Source organism: Pristis pectinata, chromosome 11 (assembly GCF_009764475.1).
Source record: "Pristis pectinata isolate sPriPec2 chromosome 11, sPriPec2.1.pri, whole genome shotgun sequence".
Taxonomy (NCBI): Eukaryota; Metazoa; Chordata; class Chondrichthyes; order Rhinopristiformes; family Pristidae; genus Pristis; species Pristis pectinata.
Genome location: NC_067415.1, coordinates 75696710 through 75706689, shown reverse-complemented (window position 1 = coordinate 75706689; position 9980 = coordinate 75696710).

Below are 9980 nucleotides of genomic sequence, written 5' to 3'. Positions count from 1 at the left end.
ATTATAAAGACATTGTTGCATAATGACATAGATGGGACCTGAATCCTGAAGGGGCAATATCACTGAGAAAGGACAAGCAACTTGGAAAAAATGACGATATGGGTCTGGTTATTTATGATGGTCTTAGAGAAATAAGGAGGGGTGATCAAAGTGTAAGAAGCCAGCACATAGAAATGGTTTCAAGTAATCTGCTATCCCTCTGTCCCTTTTTCTCTCCTCCTGGTCTACCCAGTACCTCCGACAAGCCCCTCCCTCAGCACCCTATCACCCAGTTCCTATCCGCTCCTCCACTCCATCTATCCATCGCCCACACAGTCCTCCCACTGGATCCCCACCCCAATGTCCCTGTCTGCCCTCCCCACCTCCCTTATTTGGCTCCATGCTCCACCTTCCTCTCCCTTCAGATTCCATCAACTGCAGCCCTTTGTTGCCTCCACCTATCACCTCCCAGCCTCTGTCGCTATCTCCACCCTTCCCTCCCCCATCTGCCTATCACCCCTCCTCACCTGGATCCACCTGTCGCTTGCCAGCTCTTGCCTCACCCCTTTACTTCACCTTTTTATACTGACCATCTCCCCTCTACTCTTCAGTCTCAACCCGAAATAGCTACTGTCCATGTCCTTTCATAGATGCTGTCTGACCCTCTGAGTTCCTCCAGCAGTTTGGTTTTTGTTTGCTCCAGATTCCAGCAGCTGCAACCTCTTGTGTCTCCATAGAAATGGCTTGTGTGGAGATAAGAAATAATAAAAACTACAATGGTGTACCGTCCCCCTCACAGTAATCACTCCATAGGACAGTATAAAGGCAAAAATAATGGGAGCTTGTCAGAAAGGTGCAGTGATAATAAGTTGATAGGGAGTTTTGGATCTGATTATTTTCGAATCTGCAGGTTCTTTCAGGAGTCCAAGAATAAGCTGAAAACAACTTAGTGCTTCACAAAGTTCAGAGCACATGGCACTAACTTTACTACTAGGAGATGAGCCGAGACAAAGGAACTAAAGATGACCTAGGGCCGGGGGTGGGGGGGTGTAGGTTGGGGGGGAAGAGAGCAAGAGAGCAAGGTAAGCAAGAGAAGGATAGAGGCAAGAGAGAGAGATAAGCAAGAGAGTGATTAACAAAAAAAAGACACCTTTTATTCCTGAGATAAGAGGTACTCCTCAGCTAACAATAGTCCAATCAGAAAACCTATTAGATACCTGAGGTAAAATCAACCAATGAGAAAACATGTAATCACCTGATGGACGAACCAATAAGCTAGGAAGTGGCCATTCCTTGTACAGCCACTTGAGGTGTATAAAACACTATACATGTTAAAAAACTACTTAAAACAGTCGAATCCAAAAAGGGCTGATATTAATCTACATATACTGTAAACTGGATAAATCAGATGGGCGGTAAGATAAGGAATTTATAGTAGAGTCTCTTAGAACAAGACATTCTGGAGCAGGCTACGTTGGAGCTGATATTGGGAAATGAGATAAGATTAATCAATGGCCCCTTGGTGAAGATACACCCAGGTTAGCCGCAATTATAAAACAATAGAATTTTACATTGAGCTTGAGGAAGAGAAGAATAGATCCAAAAACAAATATTTTAATCTTAAGTAAGGGCAATTATGAAGGCACAAAAGCTGAGCTAACTAAACTGAACTGGCAATTTAAGTTAAGCCATTGGTCAAGATGCAGTGAACGACATTTAAAAGGATCTTTCAGAATAGATACGTTTGAATGAGAAAGAAACATTCCAATGGGAGGACTGCGGTTAACTAAGAAAGTTAAAGATAGTATCAAACTTAAGGAAAAGCTATATAATTGCATGAAAATGAGTGACAGGTCAGAAGTTCAGGCAGAATATAAAAATAACAATGAATGATTAAAAGATTAATAAGCAAAAATAAGAATACGAGATTAAGCTGGCAGAATTGTAAAATGAAGTGGTCAGAGTTTCTGTGGATACTTGATAAAGAGTTAAAGTGAGTCATGTGGAAAGTGATTCTGGGGATTTAGTAATGAAAAACAAGATGGCAGATGAATTAAACAGGTAGTTCACATCAGTCTTCACTACACAGGGCACGTAATATTTGCAGATATAGCTGTAAATCAGGAGTAGGAAGGGACAGAGGAACTCAGAAAAATTACAATTACCATGTAGCTACCGGCTGAAAATTGTTTGGATCCTGAAAGACTTTATCCTCAGGTTTAAAGTGACCTGTGAGATATCTGATGTGCTGGTTTTAATTTTGCAAAACTTCCTAAATTTGGGGAAGGCTCCATGAGATCAGAATGCAGCAAAAATAACTCCTTTATTCAAAAAGGGTGAGAGACAAAAAGCAGAAAACTATAGGCCAGTTGGTTTATCGTATGTCACAGGGAAAATACCAGAAACTATTGTTAATGACATTGTAGCTGGGTACTCAGAAACATTCAAGATAATCAGGTAAGGTCAGCATGGTTTTGTGTTAGGGAAAACATGTTTGCCCAACTTATTGCAGTCCTTTGAAGAATTAACATGAGCTTTATATCAAAAGAAATTGGTTGGTGCATTATACTTAGGTTTCCAGAAGGCATTTAATAAGGTGCTGCATCAAAGGTTATTATGGACATTAAAAGCTCATGGTGTGGGAGGTAACATATTGGTGTGGATAAAAAAATTAACTAGTTGACAGCAAAGTAGGCATAAACTGGTCTATTTTTAGTTGACAAGATGTAAACAGTGGTGTACCACTGGGATTGGTGCTGGGGCCATAGTTTTTTACAACATATGTAAATAACTTGGATGAAAAAGGTATGGTTGCTGAATTCCCTAATTATACAAAGACAGGTAACAAAATAAGTTTTGAAAAGGACATAAGGAAGCTACAATGGGAGTGGTGAAAGTGAGTGGCGAAAGATCTGGCACATGGAGTGTAATATGGGAAAATGGGAAATTGTCTTTCGTGAATCATTTATCCAGATGGTGAAAGGTTGCCGAGCTCTGAGACGGAGAGGGATCTGAGTTCCTCACATACAATTTGCAGAAAGCTAATATGCAGGTAAGGCAAGCTAAATAAGCATTATTATTTGTTACTGGGGAAGTGAACACAAATATAAGAAGGTCATACTTTAGTTATATAGGGCATTAGTGAAACCACATCTGGAATATTGAGTATAGTCTTGGTTTCCTTATATATAGAAGGATGTAAATGTTTTGGAAGCAGTTCAAAGAAGATTTACTGGATTCATGCATGGAATGGAAGGGTGATCTGAAAAGGAAATGTTGAACAGGCTGGACTTGTATCCACTGGAGTTCAGAAGAGTCAGAAGGGACTTGAATGATCCTAAGATGTCATGATGTGCAGAGGGAATTTTTTCTTGTGGGAGACTCTGGAACTGGGAATCATTTTTAAAGACAGAGATGAGAATTTTTTTCCTTTCAGTGGATTGAGTCTTTAGAACTCTCTTTCTCACAGGACAGTTGAAGCAGAGTTTTTGAATGTTTTTTAAAGAAGATTTAGATAAAGTACCTTGATAAACAAGAGGGTGAATGGTTACCATGGGTAGTCAGAAATGTGGCACTGAGGTCACAATCAGATCAACCACGAATTTATTGAAAGAAGGAACAAACTCGAGGGGCTGAGTGGCCTTTTCCTGTTGATAATTCATAAATCCATCTGTCTGTCTATATGTTTGTGTGTGAGTCCTCATGAGAATATGGGGTTGGTCCAGTCCTGAAACTTCATGTCAAATAATTGACTGACATATTCACTCTTGCAATCACAAATGAAGAAAGGTTACTTGGACAAAGTACTTAAGGCCTGCCAATATCTTCAGGAGAGAAAGGTATGGAGGAGTGATAAATGTCGATAAATAGATTTTAAAAAGCTGCATAGTATCAACCTCAGAAAGGAATTTTATTGTTATTGACAATGTTTAGTTTGTCGGCAGAAGTTGAATTAATTGCACCCAATGAAAGTTGCTTTGTTCTTCAACATGGATTATGTCCATTCAGCATTGAGTTGTTGAATTTAATTTTATTTAGTACTCTTAATGGCCTTTAAAGAATCAAGCTTCTCAGCTAATCCATCTGGAAGGAATCTGGGCCTGAGGAAAATAACATCAAATATATTAACCAAGGCCTGCAGAATGCTTGAAAGATTTCTGGACTCTAATATCAAATTCTCTCTCTATTTACTGACTTCGCACATTCTTACATACCATGTTTGCAGACACAACCTGTCCTACTGCCTCAAGTGGTTTATGGTCTCCCTACCCTGCTTGCAAGTCTACTCCAGATACTAATCATTCTAAATGAGCAGCATACCAATGTCCTTCCCAAATTTTCCTTTTCATTTTGTGTGAACTTCTCCATATCTTTCAGTTCTAGCTTATTTAGCCATAGTGGTTGGAGCTTACTTCATGTGGCATCTTACGTACTTTTAAAATAATCCTTCCCTGCTCTTGAATATTTGTCCATAAGATGAAAAGCACCGCTTTTTCCTATATTCTTCCTTTCTGCGTCTTTTAACCCAGGAAATCAACTGCAGTCCCCTCTCTGCATTGCTTCTGAGGTTTGATTTTGCTTCTGCTGTTGACCAGAATCAAATGGCACTTTTAAAGCCAGAATATCATTTTACTGCTTGCAATGTCTCCTCTGTTGAAAAAGGGGACTTATCTTTTCTCAGAACAAACCTGGATGTTGAACAGTGGATCTAAAATATACCAGCTTTAGGATCCAGATTTTCCAGGGAAGATTTTTTCAAGAAGCACTTCCATTCAGAAACAGCAATGTGATGGAACAAAATATAAGCTGTGGTGACATGGATACATTTCTCCCTATTTTCTTATTTTACATAAATCATTCCCACCAACTATGAGCATTTGTTGCTGCTTCAGTGTAGTCATACAGAGAAGCAGCATGGAAACAGGCCTCTCAGCCCACTTGAGTCCACGTTGACCATCGAGCACACTAATCCCATCTTATTCTCTCCACGTTCTATCAGCTTCCCTGAGATTCTACCACTCACCTGCACACTAGGAGCAATTTACAGAAACCAATTAACTGACCAACCTGCGCGTCTTTAGGATTTGGGAGGAAACCAGAGCACCTGGGGGAAACCAATATGGTCACAGGGAGAACGTGCAAACTCCACACAAATACCATTAGAGGTCAGGATAAAACCTGCTGTCTTTATATTTAGTCTGCTGACAAGCTGCTTGTCAATTAGCCTTTCATACCACATAACCTAACCACGGCAACACTGTCATCGTGATCAGTGTATTATTGCTGATCTTGTCAGTTCTTTTAATTGGTGCCAATGATTTTCCCATGTCATCGTACCTTCAGCATATTCTAAACTCTGCTGGTTAGCAATATCAAGCATTGATCTGTTATTGTATCTATATGTTGTCACCAAAGTAACCTCAACCATTTGTTTGAACTTTACCTGTAAGTGTCAGTGAGGAACATATGGTTGACTTAGTATATGTAGGCTTCCAAATGGCATTTGATAAACTACAATACAATAACCTTGTCACAAAGATTGAAGCCCATGGAATAGAAAGTGCTGTAGTTGCACAGACATAAAATTGGATGCAGAAAGAGACAGAATCTGTAATTGGTTGTACTTTAGACTGGAGGGAAACGCACAGTGGAGATCCTCAAGGGTTAATGATAGAGATATTGTTTTTCATAACATATATTAATTGACATGGACTTGGATGTACAAATTCCAAATTTACAGAGGTCAGAACATTTGGAGGTGTTGTGAATTATCAGGAGGATAGTAACATTTTCCTCGGAAGAATGAGACAATACGATATAGAGAGCATAATTCTAAAAGGAGTACATGAACAGAGAGATCTATTGGTGTATGTGCATAGTTAATTAAAAGTATCTGTGCAGATTGGAAGAATGGTTAAAAATCCAGTTTTCGTAAGGATATACATAGAGCACTGAGCAACGAAGTCATGATGAGCCTCCATAAAACATTGGTTCAGTGACAGTGTTTTCCAGTTCTGGGCACCACACTCTAGGAAGGATGTAAAAGCATTAGAGAGGATGAATTAGAGATTTACAGAATTGAATCTAGGAAAGAGGCAGCTTTAATTATGTAGATAATCTGGAGAAGTTGGGATAGATTTCACTAAAACAGGTTGCGACGGGATCTGAGGGAGTCCTATCTGCCGAGAGAGTTCACAGCCATTGTTATTGTGGCTGTGTACATCCCCCCAGGTGTTAATACCAGGGAAGCACTGTGTGAACTTTACGGAGCGATAAATGCTGTGTCAAAAGCTCTGGTTTGCACAATGGTGTATAAGAACTTTGGCTGCTGCTGAACATGTGTATACAATGAGTACAACACACTGAGCTTGTATTTCTCTTGTCCAACTCGGTTTTGCACTAACTCTGCACTAAATTTGTATTTTGTATATACCATTTTTTTGCACTATTTGTACTTGCACTATTTTTTTTTGATTTTTTTTTTGTTTTTTTGTTTGTGGTTATTGCATGCCTTCTGTCCTATGTCCTCTGTTGTGTGAGTCTGGGGGAAACGACATTTCGTTCCGCCATATGTTTTTATAGCATGGATGAATGACAATAAAGTAACTTGAACTTGAACTTGAACTTGATGGGAGGCATTTCAAATCATGAACAGGACAGACAGAGTAGATGGAGAGAATATGTTCTTGTTGGCAAAAGGGTCAAGAGCCAATGGATTTAGGATGAAAGAGACTTGCAACAAAAAAAAACAAATGACATGAGGCAAAAACTACCTGACCTGCTGAGTTCCTCCAGCACTTTTTGTGTATTGTTCCAGATTCCAGCAACTGCAGAACTTTTTGTATCTCTGTTTTTCTATGCAGTAAATGATCAGATTCTGCCAGGGATGGTAGTGGAAGCAAATTCAAATGTAGCATTCAAAAGGGAGCTAGATAAATATCTAAAAGGAAACAATTCACAAGGGCTATGTGCAGGGAGGCAGGCACCGTAGTGTAGCAGTTAGTGTAACACCATTACAGCACCAGCGACCCGGGTTCAATTCTGGATGCTATCTGTAAGGAGTTTGTACGTTCTCCCAATATCTGAGTGGGTTTCCTCCGGGTGCTCCAGTTTCGTCCCACATTCCAAAGACGCATGGATTAGGAGTTCTGGGCATTCTATGTTGGTGCAGGAAACATGGCAACACTTGCGGGCTACCCCCAGAACATTCTACACAAAGATGCATTTCACTGTGTGTTTCGATGTACATGTGACTAATAAAGAAATCTTATCTTATCTTTTCTAGTTGGTTTGCTTTTGTAGACCCTGAACAAAACCTGATGGGCTGAATGGCCATTTTTAATGCTGTAACCATTCTGCAATTATGTGATTCTGTTGTTTCATGACTTTGGGTATTCAATCTCCAGGTGAACTCAATGAAATCTAAAGGTCAGATTCAACTATTATTTTAATAAGCACACACGATCTCCAGGAAGTATTTGCTAATGTGATGTGTATGTCACAGTATTAAGTTGTGCAGGGTCCTCAGATGCAATGTATTATGCACATAATTACCTGTCCCTAGACTGGCTGCAATAAATCAGAAAGCATTCTTCAGTTCACGCATAGTCCGAGATCTGCTCTAATGTGTGTGTTCTCAAATGAGCCCATCATACCTGCCACCAAAAGATCGCTTCAACCTGATTATAATTAGTAAATTGCTTTGTAATATCAGTTGGGACTAATAGAGAGGGACAGGGATGTTCTCCCCACATCCCAACCAATACAATTCAGACAAACAACAACTAATACAGATAATCTGGTCCCTTCCCTTCACTTTTATATTGGCTATCTTCCCTCTTTCAGTCCATATGAAGGGTCTCGACCCAAAACGCCGACTGTCCATTTCCCTCCACAGATGCTGTCTGGCCCACTGAGTTCCTCCAGCATCTTGTTTGTTGTTACAGATTCCAGCATCTGCAGTCTCTTGTGTCTCCACTTTGCTTCTCCACTGCAAAGTCTCTGCAAAGTATGCCCACTATGAAGGAGCTTTCCTCCTCTCTTTAATGGGAGTTCTGTGAGACCCTCTTTCACTACTCTCCCTCTGTGATTTCTGCTGCTCTCCTGCTTTTTGACTTCACCCCCACCCAGACTCACTACCACAGCCAGGTGTCCTTCCTCGGTACTTGCCTCTTGCTAGCTCTTGCTCCACCCTTTCCCTTCACCTTTGTGTGCAGGCTCTATCTTTCAATTCAGATGAAGGGTCAAGAGGCGGTGCCTCAAGAAGGCGGCATCCATCATTAAGGACCCTCACCATCCGGGACGTGCCCTCTTCTCATTACTACCATCAGGGAGGAGGTACAGGAGCCTGAAGACCCACACTCAACGATTCAGGAACAGCTTCTTCCCCTCTGCCATCATATTTCTGAACGATCCATGAACCCATGAACACTACCTCATTATTCCTTTTTTTCTTGCACTATTTATTTATTTTGGTAATTTATAGATTTTTATGTCTTTGCATTGTATTTCTGCTGAAGAACAACAAATTTCACATCATATGTTAGTGGTAATAAATCTGATTCTGAAGGGTCTTGACCCAAAACATTGACTGTCGATTTCCCTCCATAGATACTGCCTGACCTGCTGAGTTCCTCCAGCATTTTTTCTGTTGCTACGGATTCCAGCATCTGCAGCCTCTTGCATCTTCATTTATTTCATAGTTTTTTATAGGAGCTTTCTGGCCTCAAATTGTCTATGGTGCTTGTTCTGTTGTTTCAGTGAATGTACCTTAAAGGTACTTTTTGGTATCTTAAAATTATGAAAGCTGTTAAATAAATAAATGTTTTCTTTGTCCCTTCCTGTGGATATGCATTTTCCTAAACACAAAATATGGATCAATAATAATTCATCTGAAAAGTCATGAGAACATATAAAACAGATTTTTGCCTATTAAGGTCTAGTTTTGGTAGAATCAACAACTCATCTTAGTTACACAAGCAAATTAAAATGTAACTATTTTTTCCCAAGTCAGAATTGGACATCAATGAACTTAGGGAAGGTGAAAATCTTAAAGCATCATAGCAGCAGTGAGGCCAGTAACTTATGAGAGGGAATAGTTACATTACCACCACTACTTTGACCGCAACACAGACACGAAACATATTCCATTAAACACTTCAACCAATTAAAGACTTTCTGTTGTAACAACTTGACCCGCCACAACCTAATTGTGATTGGTCCAAGTATCACTTGCTCTCATGCTTGGCATGGAGCTAACACTGTTAACCTGCACTTGTTCCAACACTGAGAGTTCCCTCATCAGATCACTGACAAGGCTTCCTGATGGTAAGTCACATAGAAATTCCTTGAGAGCTATGTCCAAGGTTGAAAACAGCTTAAATATTCATTTATTGATGCCTTTGACATTCACAAATATTCAAAAGTAAAAGTTAACATTCTTACTCATTGAAAAAAGATTTTAAAATAAATAAAAATATCTAAATTAACTCTATTAAATTGATTTACCATTCCCTTCCATTGCTATTCCTCTCCATACAACATGACTGGAGTTCTACACATTGAGCAGGTTTCCCAATATAATTGTTGGAAAACTGTAGGAAGTCCGTGTTCCCTGCGGACTGCATGAGGCATTCTACATAGGAATGCAGTTATAATGTGATCAACCGTGAGGAAATTCAGAACTTCTGCATTTATATATGCTTGCAAGGGAGTCCTGAATTTACTCAGAGTTACAGAGGTTAATGCTACATCTTCAAGTGGAACTTCTTGCATTTTTATGGAAATGTTGAGCCAACATTGGATGGGACATTCAAGGAACAGTTGAAGTGCCACCCCATTTTGCACTGCTACCTTGTTCTTCAAGTTGAATTAAACCCTAATAATCATGAGACAATTCACTTCTTTTTCTAAATAATAAATCAAACAAAATCCCTCGAGCTAGTCTTGATCTGCTGATGTGACTTCATCAAAAGAATTGGGCAAACTCTGTGGAATACTGG